This window comes from Hyaena hyaena, unplaced genomic scaffold (genome assembly GCF_003009895.1).
Source record: "Hyaena hyaena isolate Hyena2069 unplaced genomic scaffold, ASM300989v1 scaffold_160, whole genome shotgun sequence".
Lineage (NCBI taxonomy): Eukaryota > Metazoa > Chordata > Mammalia > Carnivora > Hyaenidae > Hyaena > Hyaena hyaena.
Genome location: NW_024080793.1, coordinates 764,427 through 782,437, shown reverse-complemented (window position 1 = coordinate 782,437; position 18,011 = coordinate 764,427). Strand labels below are relative to the sequence as shown.

Genomic DNA, 18,011 nt, shown 5'->3' with positions numbered 1-18,011 from the left:
ACCACTGATGGTTGGTGTCCACTCTGTGGAAAACATTGCCTCTTCAGCCTGTGCTTGCTCTGAGATCCTGTGGCTAGCTGCCCATCTGGACTTGACCATGGCTGCCTGCCTGGACTTGGCCATGGTTGCCCACTCAGACCCAGCACACACTGTATTCCAGGCCGACAGACCTGGGCGCCTACCTTGTCCCAGTGGATGAGCTTGGTTCTAGGTCCAGCCATCTCGGGGAATTGAGAGAAGGATACAAGAATTAACTCTTTAGAGCCCTTCCTCACTGACAGACATTGATAGGTATTTTACACAGATTATCTCAGTTTTCCCCACATTTCAGTCATTCCTGTATCACCTCATGATTTCTGCCATATCACTACTATTCATTTACTTTGTAGTTTTCTTTAAATTGATTTGCTTTTTAAAAAGCTCTGAATTTTATTTTCAAAGGAAATGCTATATTATTTCCATAAATCACAGAATTTGGTGTGTTGGTTATAGTTTTCTAACATGCACCAATTGTGAGCTATTAAAATAATAAATGTTCATCCATCAACCACCTAAAATCATCATGCATACCATCAATCACCCATGTATCAGCCCTTAAGAAATACTGTAGCTCCTTAGTTATTTCTCACCTATTTCTAGAAGGCTGGTTTATAGGTAAGAATATGGAGGCTCAAAGGGTTCCCTTCCTAAAGTCTCACAGGTGGAAAGGCTTGAGGCTGAGATTTGAATCCAGACAGTTTAACTCCAAATGCCAAGGCTCTTTCAACCCTAGTCCTCTCCAAATGGATTTTTTAAAAACCCAACGAATCTGTTAAAAATGAAAATGTGCTTGGAAATCCAATATATAAAACAGAGAAAACTGGAGCTTTTACAAATTATTTAAATAGGATTGTTGGGTGCAGAGCTTCCTTTTTAGAAACTTCTCTTGCCGAAATCCACCCTATAATGGCCTTTGAGAACTGTCTCAGGAGCCTAGGACTCTGAGGAATGTTATTTTGACCCACATGGCACCACTCTGTCTCTTGACTTCATTTAGTCCAATTTTCCCTGTGAGCCAAACTCCTGAGGGGCAACTTCTGGGTCTATGTTATCTTTCCTGGCTGGGCATCTCTGTTTTGGACCTTTGCCATTTTGAAATCTTGAAATTTTCCATCTTACTCTCTTGAAATCTTCCACTGGCATTGTAAGGCTTACTCTGACCTAATTATTCATTCATCAAATGCTGATGTCCAACCTGTACCCAGATTTTTAGATGACACAAGAAGAATAGATGTAGTGCCTCTGATGGGTTCCCAAGCCAGTGTGGGAGACAGACAGATGCAGCCAAATACAGTAAGGATTGGAGCAGCCCTTGTTCACCTGAGTCTCATTGTTGCCTCGTTCCTGGCTCCTTTAGGTGCCTGGTTGCATCCTGTGATGAACAGTGCCTGACATGGGGCCAGTGAAGGCACCTCATTGGTGCCAGAGGTCTTGTCTGATTCCCCATTATGATTCCTGGGTCACCGTTCCCTTCAGCAACTGATGCCGATGTAAGTCTGGACTTAGAATCATACCTTACGCAGGCCCCCAAACACTTACTCCAATAGAAGGATCAATTTACAATTGTGCTAGCATCTGCAGTATGGAGCTCTGACTGGCTCCTGGCATCAGCCTGCCTTCTCCCCTCATGGCAGCCCATGCCACCAACCTAGAGACCTTCCACTTAAATGGGTACCACTAAAGGGCCCTTCTCTGCCATGAAGAAAAGAATCTATCACTCCAAAAATATAGGAAGATCCTGTCCGAGTTCCAATAAGTTTTAAATATTCCTAAAGGGCATTCAGCCTTGTGGTGCCCCCTCAGTAAGCCAAGATGCCTACCTTTCTTCCTCAGTCCTATCTATGGCTCTGGCTATCTCTGAGATACCTTGATCTTTGGAAGGCCCTGAATGTCCCCAGAACATCACCCTTGCGGTCTCCCCTGTGCTTTGGGTCCCAGTCTAAGCTAAGCTTGAGTTCCAGGAAGCTTCTCCCTTAGTAGGTCTTAGAGTTGGGTCTATTAGCAAACTCAAAACAACTCAAGTCAATTAAAGCTAAGTCAACTTAGCTCAACTCAACTCAACCCAGTGCATACTTACTGTGTATCTCTTTGACTATACATACTACCCAATGGGTAGGGTAGTTTGGAGAAAAGTAGAATTCAACAGTTGCCTATGCATCTCTGCCTATCTGTACTACCTTATTAATAGGCTCTAGTTTTGGGAGAGGTAGAGTCCAACAGTTAACATGACACAATGTTTACTCTCAAGGAGCTTTCTGTTTTGAATCTAGATTCAGACTCTGACTTTTCTTTGAAGTGAGGAAACTCCTTGTACAAAGGGCTAGAGAAAAAGCTTCCTTTTCTGGACTGGAGACGTCCCAACCAGCAGTGTAATTCCTGGAGTCTGCTCCTTAAGACTTCTCAAACTACCCTTCTGGAGTTGTATGACTTCAAGACTTCAGATTGCAATGTTAGTTGGTCCCTTACCCTTTAGGTTATGGCTCATATGGGTCCTGAGTCTTTCATTTATTCACATACTTGCATTGAGCACTTACTATGTGCTAGACACTTTATGGACATTTCTCATTTAATTCACATAACAACCAGTGTGGATGCAGGTCCCGTATGTGGTCAGTTAGAATTCAACCCAGCCCTAATTCCAAAGCCATACTCTTTCCATCTCATTCCATGGTGTCTTAGAACAATTGGATAAAATCCATAATAAAGGATAGAGATCACCGAATGTTTAAACAAACATATTCCATATGGAAGGAAGGAGGGGATTAATGAATATTTTATGTAAAGCAAAATCTCATCTGACCAGTTTATTAGAATCCTTTGAGAGGCAAACTATATAGGGAGATAAAGGATGACTTTCACAAAAAGCCTTTGTCAAATTTCTATCCCAAAGCCTATTAATAAAATTGATTCATTATAGAATTGGGCAGAGGTGGGTGGTGAGTGGGAGGGAGTCTATTTTTGCATGGATAGAGAACTGGCTTAGAGACAAGAAAGAGAGGGTGGGGATAAATGGGTGCTTTTTCAAATGGAGAACTAGGGTTCCCCAGGAATTGGTGCTGAGTTTGGTCTTAGATAATGCACATGTATTGAGTGCCCACTGTGTGCAGGAAGTATGGGGGATACCCCCAAACCAGACTTTGCTCCCCTCCTGGAGGAGCTCAAGGAAAGCAGTGCTCAGTGACATCACCAAGGTTTCAGAAGACAGGAAGTTCCTGAGGGACTGAAATGCCAAGATATTGGAGACAAATCTGAAGAAGGTGGCTGGGAAAGGGGAAAGAACCCCAGGCAGCAATCAGAAGTTTTGAGCTCTAGGACCAGCTCTGTCATTGACTCGCTGTGTGACACTGGGCAAGGCCCTTCCCTCTCTGGGTCTCAGTTTTCTCTCCTATTCAAGGAAGGAATTGGACTAGATGCTGTGTAAGGGTGTGGTGTTCTGGATGGAGGACAATGATTTGAAATAGAGCTTGGTTATGAGAAAGTCTCTATTTTCTGTGGCCAACATGTCTCCTTCTGTCCCTGTACTGAGATGGGGGACCACTCTCTCTCTGTCTCTCTCATTTGTGAACAGTGAGGATGAGGCAGAGAGCCATGAGGTCTGTGATGCTGGGGCTCAGAGCCCAGCCTGGAATCCCTCAGTGGCATTCATTGCGAGTGACTCAGCATCATAAATAGCTCCCATCTGGATGAGCAACGATATCTATAGCGATCGAGCGATCTCTATATCCACACACACTCTCTCTGTGCAAATATGTGGCTCACTGTATGCTAAATACGAGGTGGCCTGGAGACGTTCCTCCTCTTAAAAGACTATTTGGTATGAAACTCAAGACTGTTTATTTAAAGAAACAAGTTTACAACTATGCACATTGGATTACTGGTAGTGCGTGGTGGGGAAGAGGCAATGTGGATGAAGGGATGCTGGGTGTGATCCAAGCGTGGGGGCCACCTGACAGAGAGGCTGTGGCCAACCACTCCACCTTTATCCTTCCGTCTGCAATAGGAGGGGTAATGGACACCACACATGAGATGCTTGAAATCCTGGGGTGAGGGTGTAGGGATTGGGCTAGTGTTGAGCTTATCAGCATAGAAAGTAGAAATGCACAGTTAACAGAAAAAAACATAGCAACTAGGGTGACAGGAGAGCCAGGTTCCAGCCCTGCTCTGCCCTACCATTGATCTTGGTCAGTTCATGAATTCACTCATTCATTCATCAAGCATGTAGCAAGCAGAGACAATATACACAGGCCACACAGGGATAACAGACAAGAAAATGTAGGTTGGAATTCAGGCTTAGCCACCTGCCAGCTGTAAGTGCTTTCCTCTCTCTGTGCTTCTGTCTCCTTATCTGTGGAGATAAATCCCTAAACTGGGGATAATACCCCCTAAGGTTTTTTGGGGGGAGCATCATGGAAGAAGATAATGCACAAGAAAATGTTTCTCTGTAGTAAACGGCTCTGAAAACGCAAGCTAGCACCATTCCACCACATTGCCCAGTTGATCCAATTCCTTTCTACTTAGGACTGTCATCATGACCCCCTTGACTTGGGCCCTATAAGTAGGGGGGGCGGCCTGAACACCATCCATGGAATGACCCTGGGCAGTACTCTTACCTTAGCTTCTTGGCTGAGCTGAGATGTAGGGGCCTTCAGTCAATGAGCAGAGCAGGTAGCATGCCAAAGATGCACAGATTCCTGGAAGAGGAGAGAGACTGTTCAGGGGTAAAGGGAGAGGACATTTGGGGTAATTGCCTTTTGAATGGGCACTGAACACCAGGCCCCACTAAAGACATGCTCTTGCTTCTCCTGAGGCCACCACTGATCCCTTGGGTTTCAGCTCGGGGCTGGGCAGGATGGTACCCTACCTGACATCAGACCCAACCCCGGACCCCACCTCACCTACTCTCTTGACATCAGTTGCCAACAGTGCCCAGTTGGTCACTGGCTTAGGCAACTTTTTATGGTACCACTGACCACACTGCTTTCTGGCTTAAACGTAATTTCTGACCATGTCAATGGATGGGATTTACTGTCAGTCACACCTGTGTTTGAATTCTGGCTTCAGGAAAATCCATTACATCTTCCCAAACCTCAGTTTCCTTATGTATAAAGCAGGGCTATGAACAGCAACAACCGCCTACATTAAATGCCATATAAGTGCTTGTTGTAATTATTGTTTTCAGTGTTGACTAAGAATATCTATGAAGATGTCTATTCCATCGTAGCCCCTCAAATTTTAGTTACCTTTCTCTGCTTTCTCCTAGGAGGCACTAAGCATTCAAGGGTACATTCCATGACTGTATCCAGAGCCTTGCACAAGTCCTGACAGAAAGTGGGCACCCATTATACATTTGTTGACTGAGCAATGCTCAACAAGTTTGCTAGGTTTGCTCTCACAAAGTTAGGTTTAGTGAGGTTGGTGTTCTCCCATTTTACAGGTGAGAACAGAGAGGGGAGGCCATCTGCTCTGCTTCCTACAGGGGTGAGCGTGGAGCCAGATCAGCACCCTCAGTCCCCACTCTGACCCTGCTGCAGTCAGAGCCTCTCCTGGCTGGACTCCAAAGCCTCGGCAACTTAAGAGGCCTGTGTACATCCCAGTGTCACCTCCTCGACTGTCTTCCTTCCTCCTGTAACCACAGTCCTGCTGTGACCCAAGGAAGGGGAGATTCTTGTGTTGTTTCCAGAGGTGAGGACTGAGGATTTGCCCTGGATGATAGACACGGTGTGGGTAAAGCAGGGATTCCAACAGATCAGCCCGCTCAAGCCCCTTTCCATGACTGGTAGTCTTCTGGGACCACCCTGGTTCCACAGTACCTCGCCCCTTAGTCTCCACTGCCCCAAGGCACTGCTGCCACCTAACGCAATGTCCTCCACCCCCAATCCAGCCACTAGAGTAGGAGTTCAGTGAGACAGGGCCCCACTGATTCCCCAGAGCTTGGCACTTAGCAGGACTTGATAAATATCTGTTGGGTGAGTGAATGAAAGAGTAAATAGTGGCTGAATGGCCGTGTCAGGCCATGTTCTAGATGCTGGTGACACCGCAGGGAAAAGGACAAGCATGCTCCAGCTGTCAGAGCTGAATTTAAAACTAGCAACTGGATTAGAAACAGGGCAGATGTTACTGTTTTCTGACTGGCTAGGCGGGGAAGTGGGCCCCCTGACTACCCATGGAGCATCTTAGAGCAAAGAGTGACCTCCTTGGCCTCAGGCAGGGCCACATGCACACCAGGTGGGGAGGATGACCTTGAAGAAGGCCAGGAGAGAAAGGTGGCACAATGATATATTGAATGTCTACCTGCTGCTAAGTTCCAAACAGCTGGCATGTTTCCTGGCACAGAGCAGATACTCTTCTGTTCAGTGAATGAACCCATTTGTTCAATGCCTGGGTAGAGAGTGTGTCAGGATGACTCAGGTCTAGGGGCTGGTGGGAATCAAGGGTGCTGACTCTCAGAATGATGATGACGTATGCTCGAATGGGGCTTCACTGTTCTCAGAGCCCCTTCACGCAGGAGTTACTATTCTCCCTGCACAGCTGGCAGATACACCAAGCACACACATGTTAGTGAGCACACTGGGCTGGACATGAGTGGTACTGGCATAAACAACAGGGCAACAGTGGCACTTTTGGTGTATCTATGATGTGCCAAGCCCTTCACATCCATGATCTCTAATACTCCCATTAGCCTGGCAAGGCCAAGGTCACAATCTCCATCACACAGAGGAGGGCACAAAGGCTCAGAGAAGTCTTGATCTTGCACAGTTGGAACCTGGGTCTTACTCTAGGAGTGAGATGTAAAAAGCCCCCAGTCTGATGGGGACACAAATAGGAAAGCAGATAGTTAACATACAATGTGACATCCCCAGAAATGCAGGTTTGTCACTGGTGCTTCACTGCCAGGAGGTATCAGGGAGGGCTTTCATGAGAAGGTGAGCCTGAAGCTGAGGCTTAGAGGACAGAGGAGCAGGAAGGACTTTCCAGGCAGAAAGAACAGCATCTGCAAAGGTGTGAGAGAGCATGGTCCCACTTGGAGGAATTTGGTTTGGCTAGATCCTTGGGGAGAAAGATGAAACTGGGAGGTTTTGGGGTCAGTTATGAGGAGCTTTAGTGGGACATGGACTTCACCAGAGGGTGATGGAGAGAGGCACTGCAGGGCTAAGCTTGTGCATCAGAGAGCTCCTTCTGGGGGCAGGGTCTGGGGTGGGGGTATAGGTAGCAGGACTCGTGCTTGATGAGGTCTGGTATAGAGGGAGAAGCACACTCTGCCTCCTGGCTTGGGTGGTGCGTGGAGATGGAGGGTCTGTGAGACTCAGCTCTTCCATTGGCTGACCTATCCTGTGGAGTTAGAGGTCCTCCCCCAGGCCCCAATGATGAGAGGTCGTCATGACAGGTCCTAATCTCTGTCCCAGGCTCAGCAAAGCCTTCTTCTGCCACCTGACTGCTCCCAAACCGTGTCCTAGCAACCTCATAGTTCTCACCTTGGCAACACCAGCTTCCACAGTCTCTTCCTCTGATTGGGCTGGAAAGGGAGGTGGGTTTGGGATCCTCCTGTCCACTAGACCTGCCCAGGGAACCAGCCTAGGCTGCCCGCAGCCTGTGCCACTGGCTTTATCAGGTGGAACCTGGCCACTCAGATGCAGGAGGTGGGTCTGGACACAGGACAGGACTCTGGACAGAACCCTTGTGAGCTGGGTTCTGACCCCAGCGCTGTTGTTCTGTCTGAGTGACCTTGGACAAGTCTCTTCCTCTCCCTGGGCCTCAGGTTTCCCTTCTGTAAAAGAAGAAGGTTGAACAACACCACCTCTAGAGTCTCATATTATCTTATCCCATTTTTGACCTTTTTCTATGGTTATTGGTAGATGTTCTATTGCTGGCACAGATTTTGGTTTCAGACTCTAGGGGTTTAAATCCTGGTTTGCTTAGCCAAATCACTACCTCTCTGAGCCTTGAATTTTTTCCTTTGTAAAATGAATGTATTTCATGCTATCTTACCGGGGCTGGGTTATAAGAGTTTCCTGAAATGGTATAAATGAAAGTGCTTTATAAATGGCAAAGAGCTACACAAATGTTACCTATCTTATCACATGGGATGTGTTCAGTAATCATGTATTGAATCCCTTCTACCCATTCCCACCACCAGCAACAATAGCAAGCATTTACTGAACACTTACTTTGTGCCAAGCATTGTGCTGAGGTTTTACTCATATTATGTCATTTTATCTTCACAGCAATCGTATAAGGTATTTGCTATTATTATTCCCATTTTCCAGATGAACAATGGAAAACCTATATGGTTTATAGGAGCTCAGCCAGACTCCCTGGCTTTAAGACTTGACCTTTTAAAATTTAATGAGGTAGTCACCTCAGGATCTCTTCTCCCTCTCTTGGGTTTTTCCTCTTGCCTGAAGTCAGGATCTAACTCAGGGTTTGGGTGGGTAAAGGGGCAGTGTTGTCATTTATCGAGCATCTTCAAAGTGCCGAGAATTGACCAGCTTCTCAGGCTTTACATGCATGCCAATCCCTTGGGGGTCTCATTAAAATGCAAATTATGATTCAGTGGGTCTGAGATGCAGCCAAGATTCTGCGTTTCTACAATTTCCTAGGAGATGCTGATGTTCCTGGTCCAAGGACCACACTTGGAGTAGCCCAGTGCTAGAGGACTTCAAATCTTATCTAACTGAATCTTAGGGGCTAGATCTTCTTAGCCCTGGGGTCACAGATGGGAGAACTTGAGGCTTGAGAGGCAATGAGCCTCACTTAGGGTCCCACAGCCTGCAAGGGGTAAGTTCGAACTTAGGTCCACTTGGGAGTACGCAGTTCCGGGGCTGCGTGCCAAGCAACACCTCCTGCCTGTGTGGTCCCTGATTGGGCTTCTGTCTCCACAGCCAAGGTGGAGAGTGGTCTCTGAGGTGCCTACTAGGACTGTTTCTTACTTTCAGTTTGTCATGAGCCGCCACATTCTGGATGCTGGCTTCCAGTGGGAACAGGGCCCCAGCTCAGGAAGTGTCCCTGCAGTTGAGCGAACATCTCTGGGTCAGGATTAGATTCTGCACATGTATGACTCACTCTATTTGTCTTACCCCCAACCTGGCTCTTTTAGAATCCTGTCCTTATTTGAGCATTTTAATATTTTCTTCATTATGGATTTTTTGGCACCAGTTTTGTTTATAGAAAAAATATTGCACAAAATGTTATTTATCTTGATGGCTGTGTTTTTTTGGCATGCTTCTACATTTTGCACCTGAGGCAGGTGCCTCTCTCCCTCACCTCACCCCCATCCCAGCAGCCCTATGTCTTCTCCCTCCCCTTGCTGCCTCATAGCATCAGGGATGCTGCCTGCAAGGCACCGGGGTGCCCACCCAGCAGCCAGCCAGCTGATGCATTTATTTCCCAGCAGGGGAATCCATCACTTTGCCCTTTGGCTGACCTGTTCTAGAGATGGCAGCAGGAACTGAAGGCCTGAAAGGGGGTCCAGTGATCACTCTGATTTGGGTTTTGCACCATCAGGCCCCTTAACGGTGAGGAGATGGAGAGAAGACTCTTAACTACAATTTAGATGATGCCACCCATCTGCTTCACCCAGTTTTCAAGGCCTTGCCTTCTCTGGCCTCTGTCAACCTCTCTGCCCTTATCTCTTCCACCCTCTCCCTTGCTGGCTTGACTTCTGTCATGCACCTTTGTCAGGCTTCTCCCTACCTCAGGACCTATGCACTTTCTGCCTGGACACTTGTCCATGGCCAGCTGCTTCTCCCTATCCAGATGTGCGCTTCAATGCCTGTTCCTTCAAGCCCTGCTTGTCTTATATAAACAGCCCCAACAGCCCCTGCCTCCTTGACACACCCCTCTTTTATTTCCTTCCTACCACTTATATAACTTGGTGAAATGATTTTAATGTTTACTTGCTTCTTTTCTGTCTCCTGAATAGAACGTGAGCTCAGGGACAGCCTGGACCTTATCTTGTCTGTCTTATTCTTACTGTCTTTCCAGCTCCTCGGTTATTGGCTCATTATCATCGGTGCTCAGTGAGTATTGAGGAATCAGTGAGCCATACCCTGGGCTTCAGTTTCCACATTTGTGATCTGGGATTACAACCTGAACCCCACGTGGTCAGAATCAAGAACAAAATGACCCAGTGGGGCCAGCGATATTATCCCCATTGTTTAGATGATGAACTTGAAGCTCAGGGAAAGGACGGGACTTGCCCCAAGTCAGTGGCAGGATGTACTGGGGCTGGGGCTCTCCCCAGGTTGGAGACGCACCCAGCCCCACACCCTGCCTGGAGCAGGCAGGCATTCAGGAATGGATAGCTGCTTCTGAGTTCCTCCGAGCGTCCTGCCATCTGCTGCTTGAACTGCAAGACCCTCCTTGCCCGCCAGGCTGTCACAGCTTCCTGACGAGTCAGAGACAGGAATTCTAATGGCTGTTTTCTTGTGGAACACAAAGGCCTGCCTCTTGCCAATGTGGAGATATGTTTTTTCCGCAGTGGCAATTACCACACTGGATGTCTGGGGAACACTTTCTATCTTCCAGGCACTTCACCAAGATTAACTCCTGAACCTATGCAGCAATGCTCGCTGCAGCTTGAGGAGGTGTCTGGGGCAGCGTGGGCGGCAGTGTCTCTGTCACAGGAGGACCCGGGGTTCAGGGGACTGGAGGCCCCCGGGTCAACACTTCTAGGAGTTTGGTCTGTTTACTTGAGAGCAGTTTCTCCACGGTCCAAAACGCATGGACCTTCTTGAGGATTCAAGGCTTCTGACTTTCTCTGCATGATTTGATTTAGTGGTTTGCTCCACAAACACTTACTGTGAGTTTCCTAGGCCTCCTTCTAACCCTGAGGATGCAGCGGGGGAACAGAATATGTACTCTCCTTACCTTGCTATGATACTGAATCAGTTAGGGAGACTGGTGACAGTGGCCCGCCCATAACTGGCTGCGTGACTGCGGATAAGTCCCTTTCCCTCTCAAGGCCTCTGGGCTTTAGCTTACTCTTCTCCCCAAGACCCCCTGCATAATGGCCTTTGACGGCTCCTTGTTGTGTACAGAGAAGATGAGCATGTCTGGCCTGGTCTTCAAGGTCCCTCAGAGCTGGGCTCCTACTCGACCTTTTCCACCACAGGCTCCTGCTCTCACACGTGCTCCATTTTAATTTATTCATAGGTCACTTTCTAGGTGCTTTCCAGGAGCTAAGTGCTTCCCAAAATTTAACTTGTCTAACCCACACAGAAATCCCTTGACATTAGTATTGTGATTCTCATCATCTCCATTTTCAAGATGAGGACATCGAGATGCAGAGTAGTAAGTAACTTGTGTTAAGTCCACACAGCTACTAAATGGCATGGCTGGGATTTGAACTCGGGTGGCCTGGCTCCCATTTCAGGCACTCTATTGCTGCTAAATTGCCTTCCTCTGTCCTGGGCACCAGGATGAGTGACCTTCTCCTTTCCAGGTGCCATCCAACAGCCATTGCCCACTTCCACAAACCCCTCTCTGATGCCTCCTAAGCTGAATGAGTTCTTCTTGGTTCTGGGTGCCCACAATGCCTTGCACATTCCTCCCTGTGGCCACCCTTCCCACAGGGTTCTGGTATTCTGGTTTGTGCCCTGTCTCCTCTGCTGGATGCTGAGCATCTGAAGGGTTGAAACTGTGTCTCACCTTCTCTGCCTGCTCTATGTCCAGCCCAGCATCCTCATATCATCCATTCCTCCATGCAGTAACCAGAGGCATCTTTGTAAAGCATGAGCAGTTTTTATCACTCTCCTGCTTAAAATCACCCCATGACAATCCATTACATTTAGAATAAAATCCCAAGTTCTGACCATGGCTTAGAAGACTCTGCATGATGGACTGCTCCCTGGCCCCTCTCCACCCTTGCCTACATTGGCCCCCTGCCTGTCCCCAAAGAGTCCAGGCTCACATTTAGGGCCTCTTCCAGAGCCATTTCCTGAGCCTGGAATGTTTGGTCCCACATCCTCACATGATTAACTTCTTGAACTTCTTATTATTTGGGCCTCAGTTTCATGTTGCCATTTCAGACAGACCTTCCCTATCTGTCCTTCTGTATGCTTAAATGTTTCCGTATTTACTTTTTAATTGTTATTAATGACTGTGTCTACTGCAAGTCTATGAACCCCATGGGAGCAGGGATCTGAGGTGTCTTGTTCAGTACCCGGAGCCATGTCTGACACCAAATAGCCACTCAAAAAGTAAATGTTGGAGGAAGTATAAATGCTTACCTATTGCAATTCAGCTAGGCCCAGAGAATATAATATAGGCTTCCCCTGCTATTTGAAAGTAGAGCATTCTTATGAAACCTTTTTAAAACCCAAATGGTGTAAAGCAAAGAAGCAATTATCACTCTGTAAAAGTGAAATCCTCTTCAAATTTCTCTTGGTTAGTGAAAACAGGTACTAACATAGGTCTTCCATAAAAGTGATATGACAGGGGTGCCTGGGTGGCTCAGTTAGTTAAGCGTCTGACTTCAGCTCAGGTCATGATCTCACTGTTCACAAGTCCAAGCCCTGTGTCGGGCTCCGTGCTGACAGCTCAGAGCCTGGAGCCTGATTTAGATTCCGTGTCTCCCTTGTTTTCTCTCTGCTCCTCCCCCACTCACATTCTCTCTCTCAAAAATAAACATTAAAAAAAACAAAAAAAAAAGTGATATAAAGTGAACTTTCAGATAGTGTGGAAAAACCTGTATATAATAAATATAATGTAATATAATATAATATAATATAATATAATATAATATAATATATCTGAATTGGTGTCATCTCAGGCTAAAAGCTGGGATAATTTCACAAGCTGAAATTCACTACCTTTATCACCTTTCCTAGGTCTTGCCTGCAATCATACTCCCAGAAGTAAGGCAATTTTATTGACCATTCTCTGCTGATTTCCCTTCACCAGGGATGCTTAGAACTCTTTACATGTGCTTTAATTTGTCCACCTAAGACTCAGGGAAACTTATGAGATATTGCCTTCCCCATTTTGCAGGCAGGGATGTCCCTGAAAAGCAAAATGTTGACTTGTGAAGTGCCTAGACCCTGATGGGAGCACACGTACCCATCACATCTGTCACAGTTCATCAGTAACAGGAGAGACTTCACACTCCAGAAATGCACAAGAATTCTGCATCCTGCCAGGACCTGGGCAAATACTACTCATATCTCAGAGAAATGGCGGTCTGTTACTAAGAGGGATGTGCAGCGCCGTCAGGGCTAATGGAAGAGAGAGACTTCATATTCATCTGGTTAAGACAGGCAGGATGGGCAAAATGCAGAAATAAGTTTTGGGTGTCTGACTGCAGAAACTTGTTAATGAGAACCAACGGGTAAGGCAGGAGATAGACACAGTGGCCAGAATACAGATACCACTGTCGTAGACTTTCTTCAAAAGGATATGGAAGGGAAATGTGTCCAGGTATCTCAAAGACCAACTACCACACCTTGTCATCCTCTTGAGAACCAGGAAAGTTATTTCTTGCCCCACTTTCCCCTCCTCCTTCCAGCCTCTTTAAGCTCTGGAAGGAAATGGCATCCCAATTTTAGGGGCTGAGAAGCTCTAAGACTTAATCTTCTAGGCAGAATGGTGAACTCACAAGAACTCTTGATTATGAGTTCGAAGGTCTTGGCTCTGGTCTCAGCACTGTGGAGCTTTGAGCAAATTCTTTTCTATCTCTGACCCTTGTCTTCCTCATCTATAAAATGTAGCTGTTGGGTTTGATGATTTCCAAATCCAGGATTTCCATGACCTCAAGCCTTCTGTCCTTATAAGCTTATGATTCAGATTACTTTGAAAGGGAGGCTCCACTTTTGTCTTTCTCTTTATGGGGACTAGTTTGTCTTTTGACTATTGTCTTGCAAATAGTACTGGCCTCTAGCCACAGTGTAGGCAGTGGAGATAAACAATTCTGGCTTCCTAAAATCTGTTGAGGGCTGATGTACCCTCCATTTTTTTTTCTGAAATAGTTTCTCTAATGCACATGGCTTATCATAGGGTGGCTCTCTCTCAAAACTTTCCGCTAAGGACAGGAATGTTCAGAACAGATTGAGGAATGAAAGTCAGAGTTTGAGTCAGAGACTTTCTAAGGTAGAACAACATTTGAGTGGCACGGTGTTGTTGTTGATATTAAAATCCTTCTGCACTAAGTGATATGATGTCTTGGGTTTGCTTCAAAATATGTGTGTGTGTGTGTGTGTGTGTGTGTCTGAGTGTGATGAGAGTGGGCGTGGGTATAGATGAAACAAAATTGGCCAACTGTTGAAGCTGGATGACGGATACGTGGGGGTTTATTATACTATTCTTTCTATTTTTTAAAATATCGTTGAAATATTTCATTACAGCAGGCCCTTTGGAGACTGGCTTCAGCTTTTCTCTCTACTCTCACTTCACAGTCCCAATCTTGAGGACTCTCTGGCACAGTGACATTGCCCTGGTGGCTCTGATCTCACATCTCTTGGCCTTTACACACAGTTGCATCTGTCTGAGATATCTTTCCTCTCCTTTCCTCACAGCTCATCACTCCTGCCTCTGAGATCCTATATAGCCTTGTGTACTCACCTTATGATAGCACTTATCACATCATTTTGCAACTGTTTTCTTTTCTGCTTCCTTTGCTGGTCTGTGTCCTCCTCAGGACACTTCTCTGTGTCCCCAGTGCACAGCCAGTGCACATAAGAGGTCTTCAGCACATGTTTACAGAGGGAATAATAGCAGAAAAGGATAGCTCATTTTTTGAGTACTTATTATGTGCCAGGCACTGCCCTAAGCTCATTACATAGATATTTCACTAAATCCTCACCACAAGTGGGTACTATTAATCTGTCTTCTCAGAAGGTCACTCTCCCAAGGTCACATGCTGGTAAGTGACAGAGCTGAGATTTGGACTCAGAATGGAAACAACTGTGCTCTTCTCCTGGCATCTGGGGTTTTAAAACACTTCCCCAAGAATGTTATACAACAGGCCCAGGATTTTGGGAGCTCGGGCTTTAGGCCCAATTCTACTAAATTGCTGAGTGACCTTGGACAAATCACCTCTGCCCCCTATACATGACTCCTGGGTGTCTGGTTGAGACTACCAGTGATTGAGAGGGTCACGTGAGACAAGGGCCCTCCCAGCTTCAGCTCACAGAGAAAAGGTTTCCTCTTCCAGGTTTGGTTTTCTCCCGCTGAACTGGATTCCCTGTTTGGGAACCTCCCAGATTCTCATGCTCCTTCAACCTCTTTTCTTACTAATTGCAGCCTCCCAGAGCCAAGCCTAGTTCACAACCTGCTGCCGCTGGGGTCTCTCCCTTCCCCCTTCCTTCCTCTCAGGCATCACTCCGGAGGTGGGGGCGGAGTAGCTGCCCAGTTCGTGAGGCTTCCCGGCGGTTTCTCGGCCCCCTCCCCCCACGGAAACTCAGCCTCACACTTTCTAGGGATGTTCCGGGGACAGCCTGAGTCAGAGATTGCAGCTGTCAACCTCGGGTATCTTTGTGAGGCTCTCCGAAGGAAGTCCGTGGTCCTGACTTAGGGTGGAAGTGGGGGTCCGGAGGCGGGCAGCGCACTCCTCCCTTCTAGCCTAGGCCCAGCCGCTGCACTGGAGTCCTGGACCCTTGTCTCCTTCCACCCTCTTTCCGACTTCCAACTGGGACCCGCCATTGCACGGCCAGGCCTTGGCGAACTGCAGACCCAAGCCAGAGACGCGCGATTGTGACTGGGCTCCCCTCCCCAGCTCGCCGCAGACACTGCTCTGGGGGAAGCCGAAATCCCCGATCGATGCAACCACCCACCCGCAAGGAAAGCGGGAGGCCCCAGCCCCTCGGCTTTGTTCGCGGCTCGCCAGGAAGCAGGCGGCCGGCAAGAGCTGTCTGCCACCGCTGTGTTGACGCGGGGAGCGGAGTCCACGGGGACGAGGGACTGTCCTCAGAGGCCGTGGCACCGAACCCGGACCCAATGAGGAGAGGAGCCGGCGGCTGGCCAGTTGTCTGCAGGTGCAGCGCTGACCTGGGGAGAGGACCCCGCCGTGCGCGGGGAGCTGTCCCCGAGGTGGTGCTGAAGAGAGAAGAAGCCCGTGGCGCCCTCCACCTCTCCCCGGAAGAGCCGGTGGCGGCTCAGAGCTACCGGGAGAAGGAAGGAGAACCAGAGGAAGCCACCCTCAGGGAGCTCGCCGGCGCGGGGCCTATGGCCAGGGTCTCTCCCGCGAACCTGCTCCGGCGGAGGAGGTGGCGGCTCAGCAACAGAGAGCAAGAGTGCGTTCTACGAACCTGTTGGAGGCTGCAGCTCCTCCGCGGCCGACCAGGGCGCCCGGGACCGAGATTCTGGCGCGCGTCTCCTTCCCCCTTCCTGCACTCCTCCGCGGAGACGCTCCCTCCTGCCTCGGCTAGCACATGTGCACACTGGGGGCGCCCAGCCCCTCTTCGGTCCGCCCCGAGTGTCAGCCGAGCTGCAGGGCACAAAGCCGAGAGGCCTCCCCCAAGGGCAGACCCGCTCCCAGGGAGACCCAGGCTTCCTGAGACAGGAGGCGGGGGCTGGCGACAGGGACCAGAGAGGGCGCCAGCAGTGAAACCAAGAGGGAGACAAGGGGGGAGCTCCCCATAGAGTCAGTCTGCCCTGAAGTTTGGGAACACAGGGTCCTGTTACTTAGAGAACAAAGGGCATCCTGCCTTGGAAGTCTGTCTCCTCTGCCCCCATTTCTGTGACCAGTTAACCAAAGGCAGGTTTTGTACTTGCTCTATTGAAGTGCCTCTAGTACCATGTCCTAGAGAGAGCTTTCCAAACATTCCATATGTACAGTGCATTCATAAAAAATACAAACTCGTTGGTGTGGCACTGAAGGTCCTTCACCAGGAAGACCCGGGGCTGCTTCTCTAGCTGTTTCCAGCAAGACAGAAAACCACTTATTCTGAACAGGTTCGCCCCAGTACCTTAACATCTGCTGCTCCCTTTGGCTGGAACATTTCCCCCCCTTGCTACTTACACTTTATTTGTAAGTTCAAGTGTCTTCATTCTCAATGAGAACTTCCCTGATTCCTAAGGCACAGTCACTCTCTCCTTAATCTCCCTCAGCATTTATATCCCTCTAGGAGACTTCTTATCATACTGTATTATAATTACTTATGCATCTATATTCTCAGTTGCCAGGCTCAAAAAAACTGGTTCCATATTTTATTTTTCTTTGTATCTCCAGCTCCTAGCACAATGACTGACACACAAGAGATGTTGAATTGCGTCTGCTGAATGTATGCACATGTGAGAAGCAGAGGTCAAAGTAACTTCCTTTCCTTCAGTGTTCGTTTGATTTCTCTCAATCTCATCTCTCTCCCTCTCCCCACTCCCATTTCTCTTTTAATCACAGCCTGTAAAACCTCACATGGTAGCATCTCTGTCTAACCCTCCAGCCTCATCACTACCAACTCTCTCCTGACTTAGTAATTCCATTCTACAGTAGCCGCCATTTTGTACCAGGTTGCTTAATTCTGTGTGTGTGTGTGTGTGTGTGTGTGTTTCTCTACTTAGGACTCTTTTCACCTTGATCTTTACGTGGCTAAATCTTTCTTGTCTCTTGGATTTGGGCTCAGATGTCACCTCCTGAAAAGAACTTTAGCCACTCTATATAATATTTGCTCCCACAATTACTCTATGACATTATCTACTTCTTTTTGCTTAGTTATTATTATTCTCTGAAATGATTTTATTTATAGATTTATTTGTTTATCATTGGCTTTCCCTCAACTAGAATTAAAACTCTACTGGGGCAAGGATCACGTCTATCTGGCCTGCTGCAGTATTCTCAGTGGCTGGTATCCTGAGAAGAACTTACCTCACATCAAGGCTTCTATAGTCCCTCTCTCCCTGAAAAGGCTGGAACTATTGTGCAGGTCACTGTGGGATCTTCTATTAGGTATAAATCAAGTAAGAATGTTTGAGGAAAAAGGGTCACACTGATATTCAATGGGATGAAAAAGAAGAGGAAATGGAGGAACACAGATACATGACAT

General features: G+C 47.7%; 1 protein-coding gene across 1 annotated transcript in view; it reads right to left on the bottom strand.

Moving 5' to 3' along the window:
* Positions 1–16,470, bottom strand: part of CPLX2 (complexin 2) — an 84,149-nt gene extending 67,679 nt beyond the window's left edge. The window contains exons 1-2 of the mRNA XM_039239819.1: positions 16,278–16,470; positions 4,650–4,730 (exon numbers count right to left, since the gene is read on the bottom strand). The gene's annotated coding sequence lies outside the window, so the exon portion shown is untranslated. The remainder of the gene's footprint in view (positions 1–4,649; positions 4,731–16,277) is intronic.
* Between the last annotated feature and the right edge of the window lie 1,541 nt (positions 16,471–18,011).